This window comes from Hemiscyllium ocellatum, chromosome 19 (genome assembly GCF_020745735.1).
Source record: "Hemiscyllium ocellatum isolate sHemOce1 chromosome 19, sHemOce1.pat.X.cur, whole genome shotgun sequence".
NCBI lineage: Eukaryota > Metazoa > Chordata > Chondrichthyes > Orectolobiformes > Hemiscylliidae > Hemiscyllium > Hemiscyllium ocellatum.
In genome coordinates, this window is record NC_083419.1 from 74,889,609 (window position 1) to 74,903,898 (window position 14,290).

The 14,290-nt window shown below is 46.8% G+C and overlaps 2 long non-coding RNA genes across 3 annotated transcripts in view; both read right to left on the minus strand.

Annotated features, from left to right (window-relative positions):
* Positions 1-2,328: 2,328 nt before the first annotated feature.
* The window catches only part of LOC132824798 (uncharacterized), a 173,199-nt gene continuing 161,237 nt past the window's right edge, over positions 2,329-14,290 (minus strand). Inside the window, exons 3-4 of one of the 2 annotated variants that reach the window (XR_009645706.1) lie at positions 11,279-11,494; positions 2,329-2,382 (exon numbers count right to left, since the gene is read on the minus strand). This is a non-coding gene — a long non-coding RNA (uncharacterized LOC132824798). Of the gene's footprint in view, positions 2,383-11,074; positions 11,495-14,290 lie in introns of those variants that run through there. The other variant, XR_009645705.1, reaches the window with a different exon arrangement.
* The window catches only part of LOC132824796 (uncharacterized), a 57,613-nt gene continuing 57,119 nt past the window's right edge, over positions 13,797-14,290 (minus strand). Inside the window, exon 3 of the long non-coding RNA XR_009645700.1 lies at positions 13,797-14,148. This is a non-coding gene — a long non-coding RNA (uncharacterized LOC132824796). The remainder of the gene's footprint in view (positions 14,149-14,290) is intronic.

Sequence of the window (14,290 nt, forward strand, 5' to 3'; positions counted from 1 at the left end):
TGGCTGTTCAGAATATCCATGTCCCTGATGGTTTTATAAACCTCTATAATGTCACCCCTCCACTTCTGACACTCCAGGGGGAAACACCTCAACCTAATCAACCTCTCCCTAAAGCTCAAACCTCCAGTCCTGGAACATCTGTGTAAGTCATTTCTGCAGACAACTGAGTTGTACGCAGAATTCTTAAAGTGGCCTCACCAACATCCTGTACAGATACAACATGCCACCACAACTCCTATACTCAATGCTCTGACTGATTAAGGCAAATGTGCCAAATGTGTTCTGCACCACTCAGTCGACCTGCGACTCCACTTTCAGGGAACAATGTACCTGCAGCCCTCTGTCCCTTTGTTTCACAACACTCACCAGGCCCTTACCATTAAGTGTATAATTTCTGTCCCGATTTGCCTTCCCAAAATACAAAACCTCGTCTTTATCTAAATTAAACTTCATCTGTCACTCCTTGCTCATTTGTCCTATCTATTTGTGCTCTGAGATAATCTACTACAACACCTTTCTGATGTCATCTGTAAATTTACTAACTATGCTTCCAAAATTCACATCTAAATCCTTTACATAAATGATGAAATGCAGTGAATTCAGTCCTGATTCTTACAGCACACTGCTGCTCACAAGCCTCCAGTCTGAAATATACCCCTCTTCCTTCAAGCCAATTGTGACTAGCTTCTTCTGTTTCCCATGTGACCGAACCTTACTAATCTGCCTACCGATCAAAATGTTGTGAACACCTTGCTGAGGTCCATATAGACAATATCTACCAAACTGCCTTCATCAATCTTCTTTTTCACCTCTTCATAAAACTCAACCAAATTAATGAGACATGATTTCCCATGCAGAAAGCTACGTTGTCTACCCCGATCAGCCCTTGCCTTCCCAAATGTATGTAAATCCTGTCCCTCAGAATCCCCCCCCACCCCCAACAACTCACCCACCACCGACATCAGGCTCACCGGTCTATAGTTCCCCGGGTTTGTGGGTCACTGTTTCCTTTTCTAGTCCCACTCCTCCACTACTCACAACAAATGTTAAATGTAACCAGGTCGGTGATATGGGTCTCAGACTGGGTCAGGGTCAGTTTTAGTAACAAGTCAGGCTAGTTTCTTTAATCTGCTCAAATAGCACGTTTATGATCCAGAGCAATGTTACTCAAACTATGATGGGAAGATGGGAGAAAGTGAGGACTGCAGATGCTGGAGATCAGAGCTGAAAAATGTGTTGCTGGAAAAGAGGAGCAGGTCAGGCAGCATCCAAGGAAGGGCTGAAGAAGGCCTTATGCCCAAAACGTCGATTCTCCTGCTTCTTGGATACTGCCTGACCTGCTGCCCTTTTCCAGCAACACATTTTTCAGCTACGATGGGAAGATGCATGGCAAACTATTTGGTTATGGCAAATAAAGAATCGATATTTCCCTTTATAAACACACACACACACACACACACACACACACACACACACACACACACACACACACACACACACACACACACACACACACACACACTCTCTGCAATTTCAAGCTGTCCAGATATTGGTGTAACTCATGACAAAAGGTAAGAGAGACGTTGTCCAAAATATGATTCTGCTTCTGAAGATATTCTACTCACGCAAGCTGCAAGCAATGGGATTTCATCCTGGAAAAGTTGGATTTGGCTGGTTTCCCTTTGCATTAGGCAGTGAGGAGGTTCCAATGAATTCTGGTCAGGGATCACCTAAAGGTTAGTACAGTGGCTCAGTGGTTAGCACTGCCATCTCACAGCACCAGGGATTTGGGTTCAATTCCAGTCTCGGGTGACTGTGTGTGTGGAGTTTATGCCTTGTCTGCGTGAGCTTCTAATGGTTTGTTCCAGTTTCCTCCCACAATCCAAAGCTGTGTAGGTCAGGTGGATTGCTCAAATTGTCTGTAGTCTTTGGCCATTTCTAGTTGAGGTGCACTAGTCAGGGCTAACTGTAAGGGAACGGTCCTGGGAAGTTTACTCTTTGGAGGGTTAGTATGGACTTGTTGGGCCAAAGGGCCTGTTTAAACACTGCAGGGATTCTGTAAAAATAAGAATGGTAACGATGACAGTAGAGGTTTTGTTTTAGCTCGTGCACATTGCTGTGATGAGAAATAATGAAGGAGAGAGAGTGCAATAGGCCTTTCCTTCTCAGGCAGATGACATTTTCTCCCTCTCTGAGCTGAATCACACAATAATGTCAAACTCTCCCAAACTGGACCATGTGAGGTCTCCTTGTACATTGTCCAAACTATGTCTCCATCACATTCCCTGTTCCATGTCGGTGCATCATTGCTGCTGTCATACATAGAGCCATACACTGAGCAGAAAATGGTCTTGGTCGATTTGAAGATATGTTTATATGTCCCTGCGTCATGAAAAATTAAAACGTGAAATGTATTCAGAATGCCTGCGTTAAAATGAATGCAATTTTTTCAAGAAATACAGGAATTGTTGGAAAAGCTCGGCAGGTCTGTCAGCATCCAGATGCCTTTTACATGATGTAGTTGTACCAGCCTCTACCACTTCCTCTGGCAGCTCATTCCATACGCACACCACTCTGTGTGAAAAGTTGTCCCTTAGGCCTCATCAAAATCTTTCACTTCTCACTTTCCACCAATGTCCTGTAGTTTTGGACGCCCCTAACCTGGGGAAAAACCTTGACTACAAACCCTATCCATGACCGTTCTGATTTTATAAACCTCTACTGCTGCGAAATGTGACTCCAATCAACATGAATGGCTGTACTTTCACTCATCCTGGGCCTAAATTCTGAAATGCAATACTGATACCTCTTCCTTCTCCATCAGGTCACAATTCTAAATCCATTTTAATCGGTTTGTTCAGTTGTATTATGAAACACAACTCTCTCTGTAAAGAACCCGCCTCTGACATTCCCTCTATACTTTCCTCCAACCAGCTTAAAACTTTGACCCCTCGTATTAGCCATTTCTGCCCTGGGAAATAGTCTCTGGCTATCAACTCTATCTATGCCTCTCATAATCTTGTATACCTCAATTAGGTCCCCTCTCCTCCTCCTTTTCTCCAATGAACAAAGTCCGAGCTCAGTCAACCTCTCTTCAGAAGATGAGCCCTCCAGTCCATGCAGCATCCTGGTAAACCTCCTCTGAACCCTCTCCAAAGCATCCACATCTTTCTTATAATAGGGTGACCAGAACTGGACACAATATTCCAAGTGCGTTCGAACCAAAGTTTTATAGAGCTGCAACAAGATCTCACGGCACTTAAACTCAATCCCCCTGTTAATGAAAGCTAAAACACCATATGCTTTCTTAACAACCCTGTCCACTTGAGTGGCCATTTTAAGGGATCTATGTACCTGCACACCAAGATCTCTGTGTTCCTACACACTGCCAAGAATCCTATCCTTAATCCTGTACTCAGCTTTCAAATTCGACCTTCCAAAATGCAGAACATTGCATTTATCCTGCTTGAACTCCATCTGCCACCTCTCAGCCCATCTCTGCATCCTGTCAATGTCCCGCTGCAGCCTACAACAGCCCTTTATACTGTCAATGACACCGCCAACTTTTGTGTCATCTGCAAAATTGCTGACCCATCCTTCAATGCCCTCATCCAAGTCATCAATAAAAATAACAAAGAGTAGAGACCCAAGGATAGAGCCCTGTGGAACACCACTCGCCACTGACTTCCAGGCAGAATATTTTCTTTCCAATATCACTCACTGTCTTCTGCTGGCCAGCCAATTCTGTATCCAGACAGCTGACACAGATACCTGTGTTAAAATGAATGTTTTGTTTTAACAAATACAGAAATTGCTGGAAAAGCTCGGCAGGTCTGTCAGCATCCAGATGCCTTTTACATGATGTAGTTGTACCAGCCTCCACCACTTCCTCAGGCAACTCATTCCATACACACACCACCCTCTGTGTGAAAAGGTGCCCCTTAGGCCTCTTCAAAATCTCACCCCTCTCACTTTCCACCAATGTCCTCTAGTTTTGGATGCCCCTAACCTGGGAAAAACCTTGACTACAAACCCTATCCATGACCGTTCTGATTTTATAAACTTTTACTGCTGCGAAATGTGACTTCAATCAACACGAATGGCTGTACTTTCAATAATCCCGGGTCGAAATGTTGAAATTCAACACTGACACCTGTTCTTTCTCCATCAAGTCACAATTCTAAAACCACTTTAATCATTTTGTTCAGATATATTAGGAGACACTTCTGTGGGACTTACACCTAGACCTTTGTGCCCGGAGGTAGGGACACGAGCACCACTCGGCAATACCCATAAAGCTGTAACATTATTCTCCTGTGTGTTTGTCCATCAGCCTGTTATGACATGCTGTGACATACGTTTGCAACAGGCAGGACATGAATCCACACCTTCTGGGCCAGAGATAGGAACACTACCAAACAATTTCAGGAATTGGAATCAAACCCCAGAGCCATGACTCAGAGACAGGGACACTACCCACTACACAAGTATACCCAGATTTTGGGTCACATTATAAGGGGCAGTGTTCAGCTCGGTGTGGATTTATTATAATCAGGTTACCATTACTGAGCTACACAAAACATTTTGTTTTGTTAAACAAGTGCAAGATCGAAATTAACTATGAACATCTTTAATCGCTATTATCTGTAGTCTGCAATATTAGGGAAAGAAATCCTGCAGACACACTCTGCCCAATGAAGGCTCTCAAATAGATATTTATTACTGAACACCAGACACGGAGAAAGATCATAATTTCTGGTCCCAAAACACCTATCAGTAGAACCCAACTCTCACGTGTGTTTGCCCTCTGCCTAAAACCATGAAATGATACCAGGCCGCTGATTACTGTCCAGCCTCTCCTCCCCACTGACTGTATCTGCAATCTGTCCCTCCTCCCTCTAACCACACAAGGCAACCCAAGCTCAGGGTCTTTGTGAAAATCAAGGCCGGAGTATGCAGGCCTCCTGGAGAGGGTGGGCATTTTAAAATTAAACGGGGAAGGTGAGGAGGTGGTAATATTACTCACTGGCCGAGGCGTGGCAGATGGAGTTTAGTTTGGATTAATGCGAGGTATTGGATTTGGTAAATCAAACAAGAGCAGGACTTATACAATTAAACGTAGGGCCTTTGGCAGTGTTGTAGAACAGAGAACTAGGCCGTCAGGTATAAGTATTTAAACGTTGCATCTCATATAGTGTGGTTAAGAAGGTGTTAACACACTTGTCTTCAATGGTCAGACCTTTGAGTCTCGGAATTGGGACGTCATGTTGAGGTTGTACAGGACATTGGTGAGACCTCTTCTGGAATACTGTGTCCAGTCTGGACGTCCTGCCCGCTCATTCCATAGGCACACCACCCTCTGGGTGAAGCAGCTGCCCTTAGGTCACTTTTAAATGTTTCCCCTCTTACCTTACAACTATGTCCTCTAGTTTTGGTATCCACTAGCCTTATAAAATACGTTGACTATTCACTTTGATATCATTGACCTTGACATTATTAAGCTGGAGAGGGCTCAAAAGAGTTTAACCTGGATGTTGCTGGAAATGGAGGGATTGAGCTTCAAGGAGAGATAATTATTTAGATTACATAAGCCAAACTAACGTAGTTTACAAAATACCATGCAAGGACTGCACAAAACACTATATAGGACAAACAGGAAGACAGCTAACAATCCGCATCCATGAACATCAGCTAGCCACAAAACGACACGACCAGCTATCTCTAGTAGCCATACACTCAGACAACCAGCAACATGAATTTGACTGGGAAAACACCACTATCATAGGACAAGGCAGACAGAGAACAGCCAGAGAATTCCTAGAAGCATGGCATTCATCCCCAAACTCCATCAACAGACACATGGACCTGGACACCATATACAAACCACTACAGCTGAAACTGACACCCGGAAACGGCAAGAACATCCATCAACAGACACATCGACCTGGACCTCACATACAAATCACTGCAGCTGAAACTGACACCCGGAAGCGGCAAGAACAAACCAATATAAATACCGGAAGAAACATCAAAGCAGCGCTTCACACGAGGCTCCAACAGCACTGATGATGTTCCCTAGCCAGGGAACGAAACGTTTGCAGCAAAAACTTCCAGCTCGGCGAGCAGAACCACAACATTGCATCACTTTACGCACAACACAGACTGCCAGCCCTGCTGCACACAGAGACACACAGATACACACACAGCAATTGTTAGGGCACGGCATAGATCCCATCTGGTAATTTAAACTAAACATAAATAAATGCTCAATTCGCCTCGTAAACTGTTAAATATGAGTGACAGAGAACTTCCAAATTCCACTGTTTAAATAAAAACAACAATGAATTTTTTAACACTGAAAGTGAACTGAAAGGCCCTCTATCTCTTAACTGCGCATTACCCGACTCCAGCTCTACAGCAATATACTGTTTCTGGGTCTGCCATCCTCTCATATCACAGGTTCTCAGATATATCTCAGTAAGCTCTCAGTTCAGAGGAGCATTCACTTTCTCTTAAAGGTACAGTACACACTTTAAACTTCATCCAATTATACCCTGATGAATATAGATAAGTGGAACCTATCCGAATTTCTCTTGCTCTGTGGTTTGTCAATATTACATCTACTCTGTCTCGTATGTGTCAGGACTTTTGTTGCTCCATTGACAGTGTGTCATTATTCAACTCTGTCCATGGGAATTTATCAGTATTTCACTTGCTCACACTCGTGTGTGGGGGGCAGGATTTCAGTTGTTTCATGGGGACTGTGACACTATGACAATCTCAATGTTTGTAAATGGGACCAAACCTGCAAGGATTGTAAAGTCTATGGAGAACAGTGTGGAACACTAACAGGGCAGTAACACGCTGGTAGATGGGAATCAATGCAGAACAGTGTGAGGTGATGCACTTTGGTATGAAAGATAAAGAAAGACAGTTTAAAACAGGCCGTGCCGTTATAAAGGGGCTGCAGGAACAGAGAGCGCTGCGTGTATATGAGAACAGACTATTGAAGATGTCTGGACAAGTGGGGAGAGCAGTAACTCTCACAGATTAGTTTCAGTATCTGAGCTGTTTACAGGGGGAGGTGTAGGAGGGAGCCTCTGTGCTCCCTTCCTGGGAGGTGGTGGTGACGATGTGTTGTGAGCCCACCCTCCTGCCCCCCGAGACCGTGGGGATTCCATTTGTACCAGCTCGACACAGAAGGGAAATGGCATCACGGCCACGGCTTCTAAGTTGTGCCGGGGGAAACGGAGCTGCCAGTGGGTTTAACGTGAGAATTGCCCTTCACTGAATATTGCTCCTTACTCGGTCGGTGGGACGAGGATGTTTCAGAATCCCCACAAGAGGCTTCCAGGGTCGTACCAGGGCCCTCCCCACATGGCGGGGGGAGAGGGGGCGAGGGAATGGATATCGGGCACTCCACCACCCGGCTTGGCCCTTTCTGTCCTACTCCAGGCTGTATCTCCTGGAATGGGAAGAAGGGAGGGAGAGAGGGTGGGAGTGGGTGGCCCCGCTGTTAGTGCCGGTGTAGGTGGGGGACATGAGGAGGGGTTTGGTTGGAGTCAGTCCACAGGGTTGTATCCATGAAGTGTTATTATTAGTGTGAGGGGTAAAGTGGAAGGAGGGAGTGAGAGAGAGGGAGAGAGAGGGAGACAGAGAGAGAGTGTGTTGCGGGAGGCGAGTTGGAGAATGTTCTATAACAGATACACAGCGAGTGTGAGGGAGCAGAGAGAATACAGTGACCCTTATCCTGACAGAACGGGGAAGGTCATTGATGCTTGTCCTGTATTGCTGGACACTTCTTCAGACCGCAGATACTGCACTGAGCTGGGTGGTGAGCTCAGACCATGTTCAGTGGGTCTGGTGGCGTGATCCCCTCTGGGACGTGAATGGCACCCCTCTGTACTAGCCCATCCACCAGGACCTCCGTGCCCCTGTCGACAAATTGTGGTGTAATTGCCCCTTATATGCCATGCTGAGGGCAAACTGTGCAGGGCAGCTCCAAACTGAGAAAGCTCAACCGTGGGCCCATTGGCCTTTTAAAGAGGGCACCAGTGCCAGGGATCACAGAATATCCAGGTGTATCCGGGCGATGGTGAGTCCCTCCAGCCATGATGGGTGGGAGAATCAGGCTGGTATTGAATGAGAGGAACACCATGGGGTGGGGTGGGTAGTTAATGAGGTGAGTCTGAAACGATAGCACCAGGAAATTAGCACAGCCTCGTGTGGATGATCCCTCTGTCACACTCAATGCACTGAGAGAAATATATTGTCAGAATCTGTCCAATGAGTATTGGACTCTGTTGAAGACAGTCCCATTTACAAAGCTATAGAACAAATATTCATCCAAAACTCTCCATCATCTGACCTCACACCAATATCCCTTTTTCCCATCTTTCTGGGAAGACTGGCTCATGTTAATGGATGCTTTCGAAGTGTCGACATTTCAGTATTCCGAAACCTGGGAACACATCCGTCCATGACACTGTCTCTCAGTCTCCCCCTCTCTGTCTATACGCCAAACCCCTCCCATATGGTGATATTTAAACTGATTTCCCCGCCATCTCTCTCTGGCAGTGATGTTCACACCCACAGCAACCCCTTGTCATGGCACAATGGAGATATGGAACTGCAAATGGATGGGAGCTGAACATATTGTCATGTCCAGCATGGGCTGCAAGTTTCCCCACACTGGGCAGGATCTAACACAGTGTTACTGAGCAATGCACTGGAGCGGTGTACAAAGCTCGACATGCTGGGAGGGTAACAGCTCCTGGGTTACAGATCAATGCACTGGGGTGGGGTACACAGTCCTACATGCTGGGGGGTAACTGCTCCTGGGTTATAGATCAATGTACTGGGGTCGGGTACACAGTCCTACATGCTGGGAGGGTAACTGCACCTGGGTTACAGATCAATGCACTGGGGTGGTGTACACAGCCCGACATGCTGGGAGGGTAACTGCTCCTGGGTTACAGATCAATGCACTGGGGTGGGGTACACAGTCCTACATGCTGGGAGAGTAACCGCTCCTGGGCTACAGATTAATGCACTGGGGTGGTGTACACAGTCCTACATGCTGGGAGGGTAACTGCTCCTGGGTTACAGATGAATGAACTAGGTTATGTACACAGCCCTACATGTTGCAGGGGTAACTGCTCCTGGGTTACAGATCAATGCATTGGGGTGTGGTACACAGTCCTACATGCTGGGAGGGTAACTGCTCCTGGGTTACCGATCAATGCACTGGGTGATCACTGCACAGGTCTCTGTGCTAGTCAGACTGTCTGGTTGAGGTTTATACATAATACAATGATGTGGGATGTGCAGCTCCCCGTGCGGGACAGATATGTAGCCTGTGCACGGTACATCATGTTGGTGGGGTGGATGGGGGAAAAGGTGATGGACAGGTCACAGAGGTCCCCGGAACGTTCTGTCCCTGACATTCTATAACTGCCATTCCCCGGAACGTTCTGTCCCTGACATTCTATAACTGACATTCCCCGGAACATTCTGACCCTGACATTCTATAACTGACATTCCCGGAATGTTCTGTCCCTGACATTCTATAACTGCCATTCCCCGGAACGTTCTGTCCCTGACATTCTATAACTGACATTCCCCGGAACATTCTGACCCTGACATTCTATAACTGACATTCCCCGAATGTTCTGTCCCTGACATTCTATAACTGCCATTCCCCGGAATGTTCTGTCCCTGACATTCTATAACTGATATTCCCCGGAATATTCGAACCCTGACATTCTATAACTGCCATTCCCCGGAACGTTCTGTCCCTGACATTCTATAACTGACATTCCCCGGAACATTCTGACCCTGACATTCTATAACTGACATTCCCCGGAACGTTCTGTCCCTGACATTCTATAACTGCCATTCCCCGGAAAGTTCTGTCCCTGACACTCTATAACTGATATTCCCCGGAATATTCTGACCCTGACATTATATAACTGACATTCCCCGGAACATTCTGACCCTGACATTCTATAACTGCCATTCCCCGGAACGTTCTGTCCCTGACATTCTATAACTGACATTCCCCGGAATGTTCTGTCCCCGACATTCTATAACTGACATTCCCCAGAACGCTCTGTCCCTGACATTCTATAACTGCCATTCCCCGGAACGTTCTGTCCCTGACATTCTATACCTGACATTCCCCGGAACATTCTGACCCTGACATTCTATAACTGACATTTCCCGGAATGTTCTGTCCCTGACATTCTATACCTGACATTCCCCGGAACATTCTGACCCTGACATTCTATAACTGACATTCCCCGGAACGTTCTGTCCCTGACATTCTATACCTGACATTCCCCGGAACATTCTGACCCTGACATTCTATAACTGACATTTCCCGGAATGTTCTGTCCCTGACATTCTATACCTGACATTCCCCGGAACATTCTGACCCTGACATTCTATAACTGCCATTCCCCGGAACGTTCTGTCCCTGACATTCTATACCTGACATTCCCCGGAACATTCTGACCCTGACATTCTATAACTGACATTTCCCGGAATGTTCTGTCCCTGACATTCTATACCTGACATTCCCCGGAACATTCTGACCCTGACATTCTATAACTGACATTCCCCGGAACGTTCTGTCCCTGACGTTGTTTGTTTGTGAACGGCCGGACGTCAGTGAATTGAACAAATGATAAGATCCCGAGGGAATAGATCCCGTTCCAGGGAGAAGGAGACACTGTTCCGAAGGCCCCTCAGGCAGTTAAAGGGGTGAATATGATTTCCCTGCGTTTACATTTTCTCCACAACACAGGATCAACCACAATTTAGACCAAAATACAGAAATTCCCAAACTCCGTTTGTCTTCAGGAAACTGGGACAGAATCGTTCAGGACAGCAACGTTCCCACCCTCCGTATTAGGAACTGTGAAGGAGTGACCTGCGTCTGCTCTCGAGTGATTGAGTGTGTGGGAATGTTCTAGAAACCATCTGTCCTTATCGATGTGTCTCTGTGTGTTTGGGGATGGAGGGTTTCTTATGGTTTATGTCACATTTTTGTCAGTAATTCCGACCTTCCCATTTGTTATTCCAGCTCCAATTATTTTCATAAATCCCTGAATACAGGGACACATTTGAAAATCTCACTGGGTCCCCGATCAAACGGGTCCCTTTGCCTCCAGGCTGATGGATAATGGGTTTGTTTTCCTTCCTCACAGTTAACGTAGTGACCATCTACGTCCTGCTTTATAAAGATTGTGGATTGTCTCCATGTGTCAGACGTTACCTGGGGGCCATGGCAGCGGCGGATCTCCTGGTCATTATCCTCGACCTGATCCTGAGACACATTCCCATTGTTTATCAGGAACAGTTTTATTTCCTGATGGACTCCGTCCCCGTGTGTAATATCCACGCTGTCCTGCTTTATGCAGCCACTGACTGCTCTGTCTGGTTCACCGTCACTTTCACCTTTGATCGGTTTGTGGCCATTTGTTGCCAGAAGCTGAAAAGTAAATATTGCAGTGAGAAAACGGCGGCTGTGGTTCTGGGAGCAGTGACTGTGCTGAGCTGTTTAAAGAACATTTCCTGGTATTTTATGCTCACGGCTCGGTATCGGCTGGGGAACCTCCCCTGGTTTTGTAATGTAACAGGCGCTGTTCTATCCTCCAGTGTCTGGGTCACAATCGAGTTCCTCCACCACATTCTAACCCCGGGTGTCCCATTTCTCCTGATTCTGCTGCTCAATGTTCTCACCGTCAGACACATTTTAGTGACCAGTAGAGCCCGCAGGAGACTCCACGCTCACACCAATGGGGACGCTCAGTCTGACACTGAAATGAGAAACCGAAAAAAATCCATCAGTTTACTGTTTGTGATCTCGGCCAATTTCATTCTGTTATGGTCAACGTTCATGCTGTATTCGATATGGTACCGGATGTATTATATTGGGTATCGGTCTGTGTATCTGCATCACTTTGTGCAGGAATTGGGCTTCATGCTGCAGCTCCTCAGTTGCTGCACAAACACCGCGATTTATGCCGTGACCCAGACTAAGTTCAGGCAGCAGCTGAAGAATGTGCTGAAATATCCCTTCACCCAAATCCATCCATCCATCAAATTCCCTCATTAATCACACCATCCGGGATTTTCTCATTTCAGTTCAGTGTTTCAGCGATGGAGCAGCCTGTCGCTATGGTAACAGACTGAGGGGAGCGCTGGTTTGTCCATCCTTATCCCACAGGGGGGTTACAGGGAAACATTTCAGTGTTCCTCACAACTCAGGGGCCAGTGAGAAAAGGCACCATCCCACTGACTGTATCCATCACTTCCATTTGTAACCAATAAAAATGCTGATGACAGCGTGCCGAGCAGCAGAGGGACCGATGTTGTTGTGTGTCTTTGTGTTGGAGAAGCTGAACTGGAGAGAGACAGACTCAGCCCCGAGTCCTGGTCCTCAGGGAAGGGGAGGGCACCGCGCCCTGAGCTCAGGAGCTGGGGTTAACTCCCTCTGTCGCCCTCCTGACCCCCTTTCCAACCTGGCGTCCCCATTTCATCTCCCCGACTCTTACTCCACATTTCTCCCTCTCTCTCCCTGCACACTCACTCTTTCTCACAACCTCCCCCTTTCACTCTCTCTTGTTCTCCCCCTCACAACAACCGCCCCAACCCTGGGAAGGCGAGAAGGGATGGCAAGGGAGGGGAGAAAAGGCGGGGAGGGCGAGACGGAGAGAGAGGGAAGGGAGGGTGAGAGAGGGGAGTGTGAGGGAGGGTAGAGCGACAAAGGGGAGCGTGAGGGAGGATAGGGCAAGAGAGGGGAGTGTGAGCAAGGGGATGGAGGGGAGGGCGAGAGGGAGGGAGAGGGCGAGAGAGGAGAAGGAGGGAGGGGAGGGCGAGAGAGGGGAGGGCGAGAGAAGGGAGGTAGGGAGGGGAGGGCGAGAGGGAGGGAGAGGGCGAGAGGGGAGAAGGAGGGAGGGGAGGGCGAGAGAGGGGAGGGCGAGAGAAGGGAGGTAGGGAGGGGAGGGCGAGAGGGAGGGAGAGGGCGAGAGGGAGAGGGTGGGGAGGGAAGGGAGGGCGAGAGGGGAGAAGGTGGGAGGGGAGGGTGATATAATATGGTTAATGTAATTTCTGCAGTTTCATGCATTTATACACACACACACACACACACACACATTCTACTCATACGTTCACACACACACACACCTCACACATAAACCCACACACATACACACACACACACACTCACTCACTCATACACATACACACACCTACACACACACACTCACACACACACACACACACACAACATACACACACACACCTCACACATAAACCCACACACATACACACACCTACACAACCCACACACATACACACACCTACACAACCCACACACATACACACACCTACACACACACTCACTCACACACACTCTCTCTTGGTATGAGTGGGGTAATTTCTGTACTAAAACTGAGGTTTAATGAATAGAAGCTAAATTATGAAGCTAATGATTGACTAGGCCATAATGAAGCATGAACTAGAAGTTACCTCTGTAAAGCCAGGAACATGGTAACCTTGGGCAAGAAACCAAGGAATGCTTCGATTAGACACAAAGGGCAAAATACAATGAAAGCTCTTTTCATGACATACACAAAAATCAAGAACATGAAGATAATAAAGGAATGTGCCAAATAGCAGAAATTGTAAAATAATATAATATTTTAATTAAAGGAATTGGCAGAGAAAAGCGTGAAATGCTTTAACCAATGGAATTGTCATTAATGATTTTAATGTAAGAAAATCCATAGCGTGAGATGTTTTAACCAATGAAATTATCATTAATGTTATTGAATGGAAAATTAATGTATAAATATTGGTGCTGTAAAATCTTCCGTCGCGATTTCCGAAGTCCTTTTTGGAAACACGCCCAATCTTCGAAGATTGAATAAACATCTGTTGCTCCGTTTATGTGTGTCTCGCAGTATTTCGATTTGCCACGGGAGAAGTGATAGCCGGTGGGGATAAGGGCTGATGCTGACAGCTTGGAGTTTGGCTCTTGGAACTGAACCCTGTGGATAGTCTCCCTTGATACAAGGGTTAAAGGACAGTCCGCGGTTGGCAGAGTTCGGAGGCAGAACCCGGTTGGTCTGAATCAGAACCCTAGAGTAGAATAGTTAGCCGAGTGTCAGGAACTATTCTCCGGAGATTCAGAAAGCCTAGACAGAAATCACTTATAACAAGGGCGAGAGAGGGAGGGGAGGGGAGGGAAGAAAAGGCGGGGAGGGTGAGAGGGAGAGAGAGG